Raw genomic sequence first — 16,697 nt, 5'->3', positions numbered from 1 at the left:
CTTTTTTTTTTTTTTTTTGAGACGGAGTTTCGCTCTTGTTACCCAGGCTGGAGTGCAATGGCGCGATCTCGGCTCACCGCAACCTCCACCTCCTGGGTTCAAGCAATTCTCCTGCCTCAGCCTCCCGAGTAGCTGGGATTACAGGCGTGCGCCACCGTGCCCAGCTAATTTTTGTATTTTTAGTAGAGACGGAGTTTCACCTTGTTGACCAGGATGGTCTCGATCTCTTGACCTCGTGATCCACCTGCCTCGGCCTCCCAAAGTGCTGGGATTATAGGCGTGAGCCACTGCGCCCGGCCTCTTTCCTCTGTTTTAACAGGTATGCTAAGATATGCATAGATGAAATAAGCTCAAGTAATATGACTTGTTTATAGTATGCTATCTTTCGTTATGTGAGAGATGTTATGGAGAGTACTTTGAAAATTGCTTATTCTTTGGGTTTAAAATCATCTCAGATTATTCATTTAAAGCAAGTATATGACTTCGGTTTTTTTTTTGTTTGTTTTTTTGTTTTTGAGACGGGGTCTCGCTTTTTTACCCAGGCTGGAGTGCAGTGGTGAGATCTCAGTGCAACTTCCACCTCCCGGGTTCAAGCAATTCTCATGTCAACCTCCTGAGTAGATGGGATTACCGGCACACACCACTACATCTGGCTGATTTTTTTTTTTTTTTTTGGAAATGAAGTCTCACTCTGTTGCCCAGGCTGGAGTGCAATGGCACTATCTTGGTCCACTGCAACGTCTGCCTCCCAAGTACAAGCAATTCTCCTGCCTCAGCCTCCTGAGCGGCTGGGATTACAGGTGTGTACCACCACGCCCTGCTAATTCTTGTAGTTTTAGTAGAAATGGGTTCATCATGTTGGTCAGTCTGGTCTTGAACTCCTAACCTCATGATCTGCCTGCCTCGGCCTCCCAAAGTGCTGGGATTATGGGCGTGAGCCACCACTCGTGGCCTAATTTTTGTATTTTTAGTAGGTACAGAGTTTCACCATGTTGGCCAGGCTGGTCTTGAACTCCTGATCTCAAGTGATCTGCCCGCCTCAGCCTCTCAAAGTATTGGGACTACAGATGTGAGCCACTGCGCCTGGGCCAAAGCAAGTATATAACTTTGAAGAGAATCTGGATACTTAGGTATAATGAGTGCACTAGACAAGTTCTCACAGAAGCAGAGTAAATTCCTAAGTCTGAGTTGGAAGCACCATGGGTGGAGCTGGTCAGTACACTGCCTAACACTTTCCAGTTATGATAGCTTGCTGCATGGCTGTCTGCTAGGAGCCCTAACCAGTCATGGGGACATCTTTTGAGTAAACCAGTCAGGGCAGACACACCTTTTGACAATGCCAATACTACACCGATGAATTTTTTAAAATTATTTGTATTATAGAGACAGGGTCTCTGTTTCCCAGGCTGGAGTGCAGTGATGCAATTGTCTGCACCTTCCAATTCCTGGGCTCAAGAGATTCTCCCACATCAACCTCCCACATCAGCCTCCCAAATAGCTGAGACTACAGGTACTCACCACCTCACCTAGCTAATTTTGTAGAGATGAGGGTCTTGCTATGTTGCCCAGGCTGGTCTCAAACTCCTGGTCTCCTGAAGTGCTGGGTTTACAGGTATGAGCCACTGCACCCAGTCCTACACTGATGAATTTTTTTTTTTTTTTTTTTTTTTTTTTGAGACAGGGTATTGCTCTGTCATCCAGGCTGGAGTGCAGTGGCAGGATCACAGCTCACTGCAGCCTCAACCTTCTGGGCTTAAGCGATCCTCCTATCTAGCCTCCTGAGTAGCTGAGGCTACAGGTGGATGCCATCACATCTGGTTAATTTTTTTATTTTTTTTCAGAAATGGGGTTTCACTATGTTTCCCAGGCTAGTCTTGAACTCCTGGTCTCAAGGGATTCTCCTGCATTGGCCTCCCAGTGTGCTGGGCTTATAGGTGTAAGCCACCATGCCTGGAGATGAATTATTTCTCTCCCTTTTTCTAAGCCTCATATTGACTCTTCCCCCTTCAGTAAATATAACCTGTCTTCTAATAAATTAGATTTAAGGGTTTTTCGGTTACCACTTTCTACAACACTCAAATCACTTTTATACATCTCCTGTTGCTGTATCTTCTCAACCACCTAGTTTTACCTGCTAGGGAGATAAATGGCAGAATTGCAGGATAACCTATATTTATTCATTTTTTAATTTTTGAGACAGTCTTTCTCTGTCACCCAGGCTGGAGTACAGTGCTGTGATCTTGGCTCACTGCAGCCTCTGCCTCCCAGGTTCAAGTGATTCTCCTGCCTCAGCCTCCAGAGTAGCTGGGACTAAAGGCACATGCCACCACACCTGGCTAATTTTTGTATTTTTAATAGAGATGGGGTTTTGCCATGTTGGCCAGGCTGGTCTCAACTCCTGACCTCAAGTGATCAACCTGCCTCAGCCTCCCAAAGTGCTGGGATTACAATTGTGAGCCACCACAGCCAGCCAGGATAACCTAATTTTTAAATTTTTGGTAGTATTTTATTTGACCCTCACAATCATGGCAAGTTTGCAAAAGATTGTATTATCTAAAAAGGTAGAAAAACATGCAATTTGTTACTGACAGTCTCCCCAGAAAAGGAAACAACATGGGCTTTTTGTTAGCTCTGATGTTCTTTCTGTAGAGAAGCTCTGCATGTTGGAAGTCAAGAATATTTGTACTTTTCAGAAAGTTTCCACAATATGCATAATCATTGATATCCCACCCCAAGTAAAAAAAAATGTGTGGTAGGTGGAATATTTATTTCGAATTGCCAGGTAAATGGCCAGTCTGACATTCATAAGTATTTTATCAACCCCTAAATGTTAATATTTCCCAAACTATTTAAATCAGTAGAAGAGATTTTTACTATTTTCTTTTTTTTCTTTTTTTTTTTTAAGATGGGGTTTCACCCTGATGGCCAGGCTGGTCTTGAACTCCTGACCTCAGGTGATCCACCCACTTCGGCCTCCCAAAGTGCTAGGATTACAGGTGTGAGCCCCCACACCTGGCTGATTTTTACTATTTTCTTAAGCATTAAACAGTTATGATGTAAAATGGATCAAATGCCAGATTGTATGCTAAACATGTCCTTGAAATTTCTAACTTAATATTTTTAACATTTTTTACAAGCAAACCATTTGTAAATGGGTGAGAATTCTTTACACATCCAATTGTGATGCACTGATAATTTGGTGTCACTGCAATTGTGGCCAACAATGAAAATTGTAAAATAATTGCCTGAGGAACCAAGCTCGTATGCACTAATAGAAGATTCTTAGAAGTACAGAGCAGTGATTTTTTTTTGGAGACAGAGTCTTGCTCTGTTGCCCAGATTGGAGTGCAATGGTGCAATCTTGGCTCACTACAACCCCTGTCTCCTGGATTCAATTGATTTTCCTGCCTCAGCCTCTCAAGTAGTTGGGACTACATTCACCCGCCATCATGTCCAGCTAATTTTTGTATTTTTAGTAGAGACGGGGTTTTCACCATGTTGCCCAGAGTAGTCTTGAATTCCTGAGCTCAGGCAGTTCTCCCGTCTCCGCCTCCCAAAGTGCTAGGATGACAGGTGTGAGCCACCGAGCCCGGCTGCCTGGTTTTTGATTGACATTTTTTTTTCTTTTTTTTTTTTTATCGACATTTTTAAAAGAATTTTCCAGAGCCAACTGAGAATTAACATTTGTGACTTCTAATATTGAGCATATGTACATGTTTACTTATCAAAAACTCTTTACCTGCACTATCTCATTTAATTTTTATAACCACCCTATGAGATACTGAAGCGTCAGACTGAAGTGTTACTTGTCCAAAGTCACATAGTAAGTGGTGGTGGAGCTGGGATTTAAATCCAAGCTTACATACAGATTCTAGAGTTCATGCTCTTAGGCTTGGCATAAACTGCCTATAAACTATAAAAAAGTAAAACTCATAAAATCTCAGATACTTGGACAACCTTCAGTCTGAGAAAAGGGAGGTGGGGAGACACAGCAAATTTTTATGTTTATTAAAATGTGCAATATAAAGCAAAAACAAAAAAATTTTTTAACAGAATCTCATTGTGTCACCCAAGCTGGAGTGCAGTGGTTTGATGTCAGCTCACTGCAGCCTCCAGCTCTTGGATTCAAGCGATTCTTCTGCCTCAGCCTCCCAAGTACCTGGGACTACAGGTGCACGTCACCACGCCTAGCTAGATTTTATATTTTTAGTAGAGGCAGGGTTTCGCCATGTTGCTCAGGTTAATCTTGAACCCCTGACCTCAAGTGATCTGCCCATCTCGGCCTCCCAATATGCACAGATGCTTTTTTCTTGTCACATTTTAAGGCAGCGAAAAGGAATGAGAAAGTCATTGTTTAGAAGAAAAGGAATCCTAGTAGTGGGTTGTCTTGAAAAAGAAAAAAGAAAGTTAAAAAACAAATCGAATAAAAGGAGATTGCTGGGTGCGGTGGCTCACGCCTGTAATCCCAGCACTTTGGGAAGCTGAGGTGGGCGAATAATGAGGTCAAAAGATCAACACCATTCCAGCCAACATGGTGAAACCCATCTCTACCAAAAATACAAAAATTAGCTGAGCTTGGTGGCACGTGCCTGTAGTCCCAGCTACTTGGGAAGCTGAGGCAGGAGAATCGCTTGAACTTGAGAGGCAGAGGTTGCAGTGAGCCAAGATCGTGCCACTGAACTCTAGCCTGGCTACAGAGTGAGACTCCATCTCAAAAAAAGAATAAAAGGAGATCTTTAATCGTGCTGGCTATAAAAATCTAAATCAGGATCCTTTTCTTCCCTTGAGCATCTTTGACTGCCTGGGAGTATCAGACATTCCTTTAGTGGCCTTGTGATCATTTTGCTGAGCTTGTTCATATTTCTGTTCTAGGTTCTCTTGGAATGGGTAAATAGACTTAACAAAAACCTTGTAATTACCATGAGTCTTTAATAGAACATGTGGAATTCATGTTCTTACCTTGTATTGCACTTCTGTGCCAATTAGGAAGATGACTTAACCTTTTCTCAACAGTTATTAAGAAATATGTTGGATAAAACACCAACTACTTCTGCTAAAGAAGAACTTTCCAACAAATTGGGAATGTTTTCTTTCAGATAAGTAACACAGACTGCCAGTTAAGTAGCAAAGATTCATCTAGAACTCCTGGCCCTCTGACTTCAGGGTCTGCGCTGTTGTTTAATTTTGCTTTTATTTCTCCTGCTATTTATGCAGACAAGAATGTTTTATATTTTCTTTACTAGTTATATTAATGGATAACTTTTCAAAGATTTTTTACTGTCATTTAAACTTAGCTTTCATCTGATCTCAGATGGAGATGACATACATGTTTTGTGTCATACGAGTGAACATTGATCCTGTTCCAGCTTTTCCCTTGAAGAAACAAACAAGTGGACTTGGAGAGGTGGTGTTATTTATCATGTGTGAAGGAGACAGAAGACATCTAGCATACCATAAATAAGCTGCCCTCAAAGAATTTCCTTCTCATCACATCTTTGATAGATGGCAATTTGGGAACATCATCCCTTGCCTTGCTTTGGGTTTTGAAAAAATTATTCTTTGTTTTTACTACACCCAGATTTTATGTATAAATTTTATTCAGTATTTTAATGGAGGCATCATTTATATACAGTTGATACAGTTTTATTATTTTTGACAAATGTTTATTTTGTTTATTATTATTTTTTGAGATGGAGTTTTGCTCTTGTCACCCAGGCTGGAGTGCAGTGGTGTGATTTCGGCTTGCTGCAACCTCCACCTCCCAGGTTCAAGCGGTTCTCCTGCCTCAGCCTCACAAGTGGCTGGTATTATAGGCATCCACCACCATGCCTGGCTAATATTTTGCATTTTTAGTAGAAATGGGGTTTTGCCATGTTAGACAGGCTGGTCTCAAACTCCTGACCTCAGGTGATCCACCCATCTCAGCCTCCCAAAGTGCTGGGATTACACGAGTGAGCCACTGCAGCTGGCTTATTTTATTTTATTTTACTTTTTAGACTGAGTCTTGCTTTGTCACCTAGTCTGGAGTGCAATGGCATAATCTCAGCTCACTGCAACATCTGCCTCCCGGGTTGAGGTGATTCTCCTGCCTCAGCTCCAAGAGTAGCTGGGATTACAGGCATGCGCCACCACACCCTGCTAATTTTTTTATTTTTAGTAGAGACGGGTTTCACCATGTTGGCCAGGATGGTCTCAAACTCCTGACCTCAGGTGATCCACCCACCTTGGCCTCCCAAAGTGCTGGGATTACAGGCGTGAGCCACCGCACCTGGCCCTGACCAATGTTTATGTGCTGTAATTACTCGTATAAAAATATAGAACATTTCCAGCACCTCAGAGGGCTCCCTTGTGCCCCTACTCAATATTTGATCCCTTCCCCAAAGATAGACATTCTTCCTACCTCCTATATTTGTGGTAGCTGATTTGAATTTTATATAAATAAATTCACACATAGGGACTTGTGCTTGTCTGCTTTTGTCCTACATCACATCTGTGAGATTTCTTTTTTTTTTTTTTGACACAGAGTCTCGCTCTGTTGCCAGGCGCCAGGCTGGAGTGCAGTGGTGAGATCTCAGCTAACTGCAACCTCCGCCTCCTGGGTTCAAGCAATTCTCCTGCCTCAGCCTCCCGAGTAGCTGAGACTACAGGTGCGCGCCACCGTGCCCAGCTAATTTTTGTATTTTTTTAGTGGAGACGGGGTTTCACCATGTTGGCCAGGATGGTCTCAATCTCTTGACCTCGTGATCTGCCCACCTCGGCCTCCCAAAGGAGATTTCTTCGTGTTGTATGTAGCAGTAGTTAGCTCCTGTGTTGCCACATAGTACTCCATGTATGAATATACCAAATTTATTCCTTCTATTGATGATGGAAACTTGAGTTTTTAGTTCTTGGCTGTTAGACAAAAAGCAAGCTTGTGACTAGGTCTCTGAATCACAATAAGGCAGCAAGCAGGATATTATGTGCTGCAGTGATAATGGCTCTGCTAAGGCCACCAGCAAGCTTCAACTTGATTTATTGCATTGAAGCAAGGCCAAAAACTCCAGAGACAATATAACATTGATAATTGCAGGACAATCAATGTTTTCATATTGATTCCCAGACAAGAGGAAAATGTCTTCAAAAGCTGTGCAAAATCAGAGCAAGTCTTAAAATGTGAATAATTACTGTCCTCGTAAAATGAAATGTCTTGAAATGTATGCTATTACTACTACTTTGTGACTTTAAAACAAACGTACATATACCTTCCTTTCTCTTAATTCACTTCTCAAGTGTTAGGAAGGCGTTTTGCTATTTAAAGAAGAGAAAGACTACAACGATAATGGCAACTACAGTGATAAAAACAATGACAATGACTCAGGGATTTGCACTGATACCCACCCCTGACGTTTGGATCCTAGTAGATGAGGTGACTCCAGCAACATGGAAAAAGGTCTGCTATCTGAGCACTTAAGAGTAGGGGCATAACAGGGTATTCTCTCTTGATTTACTGCTTGGCACATTCAGTAAATACTTGTTGAATGAATTCAGTAAATACTTGAATAAACATGAGATACCATTTTTCTTCAGGTTATTAATTACTGAAATTAGAAACTGATCACTTGAGACATGGCATACTTTCGCTTTTTACTTTTCATTGAAATAATTCAAACTTAAAATTGCAAGAATAAAATTGAGAATTTTCATATATCCTTTACCCAAATTTACAAATATTTAACATTTTGCCACATATACTTTTTTCATTCCCTTCATATATATATATATTTTCTGAACCATTTTAGAATAGGTCACATATATCATTTCCCTTTACCTCATACTACTTACTTTTAAAAGTTCTTTTAAAATACATATATATTTAGAGAGGGGGGCGGGGCAGATTCTCGCTATATTGCTCAGGCTGGTCTTGAACTCCTGGGCTCAAGCAATTCTCCCACCTCCGCCTCCCAAAGTGTTGGGATTACAGGCGTGAGCCACTGTGCCCGGCCCCTCTTCCTTCTTATTTGTGTATTTTCTGAGAACAAAGATACTCTGTTACTTAACTATAGATCAAGTATTAGATTCAGGAATTTAACGTTGAGAAAATCTTAAGTCTTATATCTCAACTTTTTCAATTGCTCTGATAATGTTCATGGAATTTTTTTTCCCCAGTCCAGGATCATGTTTGCATTTTGTTTGTTTTGTTTTCTTTAATCTGCAACTGTTCCTCAGCCTTTTATTAGCTTTCATGAAATGGGTCCATATTTTACAAATGTTCTTTGAGTTGTTCCCAACCCAAATAATGTTGCAGCTTTTCCAGTGTATCACATCCAGAGGCACACTTTGTTCCTCTGTTTCTCATTGGTGATCATTTTGATCAAGGTGGTGTCTGTTTTCTCTACTGTAGAGTTACTGTTTTACCTTTTATAACTAATTAGTATGTGGAGAGACACTTTGAACTGTATAAATATTCTACTCCTCATCAAACTTTCACCCTAGATTTAGCATTCATGAATTATTCTTATTTGGACCAACCGTTAGGAGGATGGTTGAGAATGGTGATTTTCCAGTTTCACAGCTGTCTTCACACGTATCCATTGGTATAAGGAAGGGCACCTCCCCACACTTACTGATTGATCGATTATCAGTATGACCTAAAGAATTCCTGTTTTATAGCCAGGATTACAATCCATTATATTCTTAGTTTAGTGCTCACATTTTGTCAGCCTTGGCCAGTGGGAACCCGTTCAGATTGGGTCCTGTGTGCATTTAACAATCTCCCCTCATGTTTTGAACACTTTGTCAATTCTTGGCTTAACAAGATGTTCGAGGTTTATTTTGTACTTTCCTTACCCCAGCCCTGGAACCAGACATTCCTCTAAGGAGTAAAAACCAAGGTCAAAACATTAAGTGTGCTCATTGCAATTGATTTGACATTGCTTCTAAGCTCTTTGAGAGTTAGGAAATATAAGTTATAATATAAAAGTTCATGCTGATAAGTCTTAAGCCAACCTCCAAAATGTTCTCCTCCTCCTCCTCCTTCCTTCTTCCTTCTTCTTCCTTCTTCTTCTTTCTTCTTTCTCTTCCTCCTCTTCCTCTTCTTTTTTTTTTTTTTGAGACAGTCTTGCTCTGTCACCCAGGCTGGAGTGCAATGGTGCGATCTAGGCTCACTGCAACCTCCATCTCCATGGTTCAAGCGATTCTCTCACCTTTGCCTCCCATGTAGCTGGGACTACAGGCACATGCCACCATGCCTGGCTAATTTTTTGTTTTTATTTATTTATTTATTTGAGACGGAGTTTTGCTCTTGTTGCCCAGGCTGAAGTGCAATGGTGCAATCTTGGTTCACTGCAACCTCTGCCTCCTGGGTTCAAGCAATTCTCCTGCCTCAGCCTCCCAAGTAGCTGGGATTACAGTCATGTGCCACCATGCCCACGTTGGTTAGGCTGGTCTCAAACTTCTGACCTCAAGTGATTTGCCTGCCTCGGCCTCCCAAAGTGCTGGGATTACAGGCATGAGCCACTGCGCCCGGCCAATTTTTGTATTTTTAGTAGAGATGGGCTTCACCATGTTAGCCAGGATGGTCTTGAACTCCTGACCTCAAATGATCCATCCACCTCCCGTCTCTCAAAGTGCTGTGATTACAGGCGTAAGCCACTGTGCCCAGCCCAAAATGTTCTCTTCTTTCCTCCATTCCATATTTGTATCTCCATTCTTCACAGTAAGAACTGTGGCTCCCAATACATTTACTCAAACTAACGCTAACACATGCATTAGTTTCATAATTGCTGCACTTAGACCTCTACAAAACCTAACACTACAAAGAGTTCAAAACTTGTTTGCATGTGGACTGAGCATGTTTAAATGTTATTAGCATTAGTTTCCCCCTGCTCTGTCCCCGCTAGAGTAGTTATGATATTTATTTGTAATATAGTCTGGTTTATTTTGCTTTTTTTTTTTAATCTCCGTTTCATTAGTTTAATTTTAAAAATACGTAAAATATTAAAAAGCTTACTGTTGAAATTTTTTTCTTCAGATAAATTTCTAGAAATGGGATTGTGGGTGGAAGGATAAATGCCTATGTAGTTTTCTTAGATACAGCCAGATTCCCTTCCATACCTTTCTGCATTTTCCCCAGCTGTATGAGACAGTGTCCATCAACAGCACATATTGTTTGTGAATTGATGCCACTCTGATGACTGAGAAAGGGTAGCTCAGGTACTTTTTTCTTTTTTTTTCTTTGAGATGGAGTCTCACTCTGTTGCCAGGCTGGAATGCAGTGTTGCGATCTTGGCTCACTGCAATCTCTCTCTCCCGGGTTCAAGCCATTCTCCTGTCTCAGCCTACAGGCACGCGCCACACGCTCGCTCAGCTAATTTTCGTATTTTTCAGTAGAGACGGGGTTTCACCATGTTGGCCAGGATGGTCTCGATCTTCTGACCTTGTGATTTGCCCGCCTCACCCTCCCAAAGTGCTGGGATTACAGGCGTGAGCCACCGCACCTGGCCTCTTTTTTCTTTTTCTTTTGTTTTTGTTTTTGTTTTGTTTTTGTTTTTGAGACAGGATCTCTCTTTGTTATTGCAGGCTAGAGTGCAGTGGGGGGAACACGGCTCACTGCAGCCTTAACATTAACATCTGGGGCTCAAGCCGTCCTCCCACCTCAGCCTCCCAAGTAGCTGAGAGCACAGGTGTGGCACACATGCGCGCATACACACACACACACACACAATGTAGACCATTTTTATATTTTTTTGGATTGTCTGTTCATGCCTTTTGGCCATTTTTCTATTGGGTTTTTGGTCTTTTTGTCCTTCTCAATTTTAAAAGCAGTTTTATGTGCTGTATTAGGGATATTAACCATTTGTCTGTGATGTATGTCGGGAATACTTTCTCCCAATTTGTATTTTGTCTTTTAACTTTGTTTACAGTGATTTTTTTGTCATGCAAAATATTTTTTTTTATGTAGTCAAATTTATCAATCTTTTATTTCATTTAGATTTTGATTTATAATGAAAAAGACTTTTCCTACACCCATTTTATGGAGAAATTTGTCACGTTTTCTTCTACTAATTTTAGTTTCATTTTTTACATTTAGATCTTTGATCTATTTGGAGTTTATGCTTGTGTGAAAAGATTGTGTGAAGAATGGATCTAATTTTATCTTTTCCCAAATGTCTGTCCAGTTTTCGGATTGTTTTTCTTTCTCTTTTTCCCCCAAGCTAGAAAGATTTGGCATGTTCAATTGTTTTAGTATCATTTATTTAAAAGCCCACCTTTTCCCTGGTAACTTGTGGTACCACCTTTATCATACACTAAATTTCTATTTGTAGTTGCATCTATTTCTGGGCTTTCTATTCTGTTCTATCATGTCTGTTCATGCTCCACAGCCATACTCTTCATCATACCTGCTTCGAAATGTGGTTTCATATCTTATAGGACTGGTATCTCCTCAGAGCCCTTCCTTCTTAGTTTTCCTAGCTATCCTTGCATATTTATTTTTTTACATGATCATTTCAATTTATCTCCAGAAAAAAACTTTTTGAGAATTATTTTTGGATCACATTAAATTTATATATTGACTTAGAATCGAAATCTTTTTTTTTTCTTTTCAAGACAGCGCCTCGCTCTGTCACCTAGGCTGGAGTGCAGTAATGTGATCTCAGCTCACTGCAGCCCTCCACCTCCCAGGTTCAAGCGATTCTCGTCCCAGCCTCAGCCTCCCAAGTAGCTGGGACTACAGGCATGTGGGCCACCATGCCCAACTAATTTTTGTATTTTTCATAGAGACTGGGTTTCACCATGGTAGCCAGGCTGGTCTTGAACTGCTGATCTCAAGTGATCCTCCCATCTCATCCTCCCTCCCAAAGTGCTAGGATTATAGGAGGGAGCCACTGCACCAGGCCTAGAATTGAAATCTTAATGAAGCTGAGCTATCCTAGGCAAGAACAGATGTCTTTCTTTTTGCTCAAGTTTACTTTCAGGTCTTTTAAGAGTGTTTCATAGTTTCATTCATATTGGTTTTGAACATTTCTTGTTAAGTTTTCTTCCTAACTATCTTAGCTTTTTGTTGCTTTTGTAAATGGGGTTTCTTCTTCCACCATTATATATCCCAACTGGTTATTACTTGTGTATATGCAATTGATTTTTGTATGTTAATTTTTATATACTGCTACATTGATTTTTTAAAAATTGAGTTTATTTTATCATTTTTTTTCTAGGGTCTCAGGTATGCTATCATGTCATGTGCAAATAAAGATAGTTTCACTTTCTCTTTGCTCCTAATTTTTATGCCTTTGCTTCATCTAATTGTATTGGTCAAATACCTCTTGTATAAATAGTAGTGGGCTAGGTCCGATGGCTCACACCTGTAATCCCAGTACTCTGAGATTTATTTTTATGTTTTGTAGAGATGAGGGCTCACTATGTTGTCCAGACTGGTCTTGAACTTTGAGGCTCAAGCGATTCTCCTGCCTCAACCTCCCAAAGTGCCAGGATTATAAGCATGAACTATTGAACCCAGCCCACTTTTTTTTTTCCCCATGAGACGGAGTCTTGCTCTGTCACCCAGGCTAGAGTGCGTGGCACAATCTCGGCTCACTGCAACCTCCACCTCCTGGGTTCAAGCAATTCTGCCTCAGCCTCCCAAGTACCTGGGATTGCAGGTACCCACCATCGCACCCAGCTAATTTTTGTATTTTTAGTAGAGATAGGGTTTCACCTTGTTGGCCAGGCTGGTCTCAAACTCCTGGCCTCCAGTGATCCACCTGCCCTGTCCTCCCAAAGTGCTGGGATTACAGGCATGAGCCACCACCCCCAGTTGTATTATATTTAATATTAATATTTGAAGTATATTTGATTATACTTATACTATATATGTTATACTTAATTATACTATAATATATTATTTATTAAGTATATTAATGTTTTAAATTCTAACAATTTAAAATAATATTTTTAATTGTTTGGAGATGAGGCATGAACAGCACAACCTTAGAGGCTAACCCAGTTACAGCGTATTTTTTAAAGGTGTTTTCGCTGTTTTGTCCTTGTTCTTATTTGAAAAATAACCGCTCCTCTTAAAAACTAACTCAGAATTCAGCAGAAAGTAAAAGTCTTTCATCATTGAGATTTGTTGGGGGGTGAGATGGGGAGTTAGGTCTGAAGTGAAACTTAAGTCCACTGCATCTTAAAGAATGATTTTACATTTTTAAACAAATCAGAGCAATCATCCACGTCCAAGCCTCCAAATCCCCTACACAGAGTAGCAGAATCAAAATGTCTCACTTTGGTGCTGAGCTTTATTTATAAACGGAATTTAATTTTTTTTTTTTTTTTTTTTTGAGTCTGAGTTTCGCTCTTGTTACCCAGGCTGGAGTGCAATGGCGTGATCTTGGCTCACCGCAACCTCCGCCTCCTGGGTTCAGGCAATTCTCCTGCCTCAGCCTCCTGAGTAGCTGAGATTACAGGCACGCACCACTGTGCCCAGCTAATTTTTTGTATTTTTAGTAGAGACGGGGTTTCACTGTGTTGACCAGGATGGTCTCAATCTCTTGACCTCGTGATCCACCCGCCTCGGCCTCCCAAAGTGCTGGGATTATAGGCGTGAGCTACCGCGCCTGGCCCGGAATTTAATTTTTTAATTTGAAACAATGACAAAGCCTACAGAGAAGGTGGAAACACAGTACAAAAAATTGTTTTCTAAACCATTTGAGGGTTGCTAACCTGAGGCATCATACCCAAACACGTATTTATTTCCTAGAAGCAAGGCCGTTCTCCTCCATAACCATGATACTGCCATGCAAACCATCACCACCATCAAATCCTCACGCCTCACTCAATTTCCTTGATTGCTTCAATAATGTCCTCCATAGCAAAAGGATCCAGGTCAAAATTGGGAATTACATTTCAGTGCCGTGCCTAAAATGTAAGAATTGCTCATTCAGGTTGGACCAGTTCTTCAGTCTGTCCTTGATTTTCACAAGCTTGACACTTTTGAACATTATAGACCAGTTATTCTATAAAATATCTTTCAATCTGGGTTTGTCTGATACCTCCTTATTATTAGATTGAAATGCTACATTTCTGGTGGAAATATCACAGAATTGACATTGCATTCTTCTCATTACATTATGTCAGGTGGCCCGTGATTCTATTTTATCCCATTACCAATGGCATTCATTTTGAGCATTTGATTAAGTTGTTATCTTAATCAAAGATATTCTCTTGGCCAGGCACAGTGATGCACGCCTGTAATCCCAGCACTTTGGGAGGCCAAGGCGGGTGGATCATGAGGTCAGGAGTTCAAGACCAGCTGGCCAACAAGGTGAAACCTCGTCTCTACTAAAAATGCAAAAAAAATTAGCTGGGCGTGGTGGCGGGTGCCTGTAATTCCAGCTACTCGGGAGGCTGAGGCAGAGAATTGCTTGAACCCAAGAGATGGAGGTTGCAGTGAGCTAAGATTGCGCCACTGCACTCTAGCCTGAGCAACAGAGTGGCACTCTATCTCAAAAAAAAAAAGATATTATAGCAAAAAGTTGCAATTTTTCTCTTTATAATTACTATGTTGTAGGGAGGTATTTTGAAACTATGTAAATGTCTGATTGCCCATCAAACATTTCATTTGTTCATTGATTTATTTATGTCTGTATGAGTTCATGGTTTCCTATTTTACTCAATGAGTTATAATCTGTCACTATCATTATTTAAAATTTTTTTTTCTTTTTTCATTGGCAGGAAACAATGACTGTCATTATTAATTTTAGTGCTCAGATTGTCCCTGATATGACTAGTGGCAGCGCCTTCAAGTTGGCTTCTGTGACCTTTTGACATGTCCCCATTATTTTTGAGTACTTCCTGGCTTTATGGCACAAGATGTGCCAGTCTTTTCTTATACTTTCCCTGCTCCGGCCCCGTGATTAGCCATTTTTCCAACAAGCCCTGGTTTCTTTTAGTGCAATATGGCATTTGGAAGCCAAGCTCTGGATGTCAGGTGTGCTCCTATATATTAGGGCAGCCACTGCACCTACGCTCCCTTTATGAACAGAGCTAGGAAATGTCAGAAACATATCCAGCACCTACTGAATCAGTCTGCAGTGTTAACAAGATCCCTAGGGGATTCACAGGCACATTAAAGCTTTGGAAGCACTGCTCACCTACAGAGTAGACTCTACTGTCCAAGCTAGCTCTCTGAGTGTCAGCCATCATGTTGCATTTCAGGCATCAGGAAGGAGAAGGGGACAAAAGAATTCACCTCCCCCTATTGAGTCAGGTCCCTTTAATCCCTGAAGTCTCTCCAAACACTTCTGCTAATGTCTCAGTGTTTATAACTTAGTCACATGCCTGCACGTAAGGGAGGCAGGGAAATCTAGTCTTGTAGTTGGGCCCATTGCCCAGCTAAGTAAAATTAATGTTCTGTTTCTTTCTTTCTTTTTTTTTTTTTTTGAGAGAGAGTTTTGCTCTTTTTGCCCAGGCTGGAGTGCAGTGGCATGATCTCGGCTCACTGCAACTTCTGCCTCCTGGATTCAAGCAATTCTCCTGCCTCAGCTTCCCAAGTAGCTGGGATTACAAGGTATTCGCCACCACACCCGGCTAATTTTGTGTTTTTAATAGAGATGAGGTTTCACCATGTTGGTCAGGTTGGTCTCGAACTCTTGACCTCAGGTGATCCGCCCTCCTTGGCCTCCCAAAGTGCTGGGATTTACAGGTGTGAGCCACCGCTTTCTGCCTTAATGTTCTAAGGTAAAAAAGAGATGCTAGCTATTGGGTAGGTTATAAGTCTCTGCCTCTCTGGTCTTATTTGGTAGCAGCCTGTGTGTACTCTCAGTACTGGGAAATTGTTGGTTGCAGCAGCTGACACTAGGCACAACAACCAGTCACTCTTATGTGGACATCAGGAAAGTCACTATGGTCAGTCCATAGTTGAAGGACAAATGTAAAACCCCTACCTCAACCCCCTCTTTTTCTCTTGCTCTCTTTCTCATTTGTTCTTTCTTTTTTTTAAAAAAATATATGGAATGCTTTGGAATTTATGTTTCATCCTTGCACAGAAGCCATGCTAATTTTTGTAACATTCTAGTTGTAGTACATATGCTGCCAAAGCGAGCATTCTTTCTCTTTTTCTTTCTTTCTCTCTCTTTCTCTTTCTCTCTCTTTCTCTTTCTTTCTTTCCTTTTTTCTTTCTTGCCTTTTCTTGAGACAGAGTCTTGCTGTGTCACCTGGGCTGGAGTGTGGTGGTGTGATCTTGGCTCACTGCAACTTCTACCTCCTGGATTCAAGCAATTCTCGTGCCTCAAGAAGCTGGAACTATGCATCCCAAGAAGTTGGGACTACAGGCACCCACCACCATGCCCAGCTAATTTTTGTATTTTTAGTAGAGACAGGGTTTCACCATGTTGGCCAGGCTTGTCTCTAACTCCTGACCTCATGTGATCACCCTGCCTCAGCCTCCCAAAGTGCTGGGATTACAGGCGTGAGCCACTGTACCCGTCCTCTTTCTCTCTTTCTCTCTTTTCTTCTTTCCATGAGTGCAGTGGTGCAACCATGGCTTACTGCACATTTAGACTCATTTAGACTCCTAGGGTCAAGAGAGCCTCCCACCTCAGTCTCCCAAGTAGCTGAGACTATAGGTACACGCCACTACATCTGGTTCCTTTTTTTATTTTTTAAAGACGACATCTTGCTGTGTTGCCCAGACTAGTCTTGAACTTCTGGTCTCAAGTAATCCT

At 41.2% G+C, this 16,697-nt stretch overlaps 1 non-coding gene across 1 annotated transcript; it reads right to left on the bottom strand.

The window, feature by feature from the left end:
* Positions 1-15,973: 15,973 nt before the first annotated feature.
* LOC135278147 (U6 spliceosomal RNA) lies at positions 15,974-16,078 on the bottom strand. The gene has a single exon (XR_010345704.1). It is a non-coding gene; the product is annotated as a U6 spliceosomal RNA (small nuclear RNA).
* Between the last annotated feature and the right edge of the window lie 619 nt (positions 16,079-16,697).

This window comes from Aotus nancymaae, unplaced genomic scaffold (genome assembly GCF_030222135.1).
Source record: "Aotus nancymaae isolate 86718 unplaced genomic scaffold, 86718_ANA_hifiasm-v0.15.2.pri h1tg000036l, whole genome shotgun sequence".
In the NCBI taxonomy this organism is placed as follows: domain Eukaryota; kingdom Metazoa; phylum Chordata; class Mammalia; order Primates; family Aotidae; genus Aotus; species Aotus nancymaae.
This window is presented reverse-complemented; position numbering and strand designations above follow the sequence as displayed.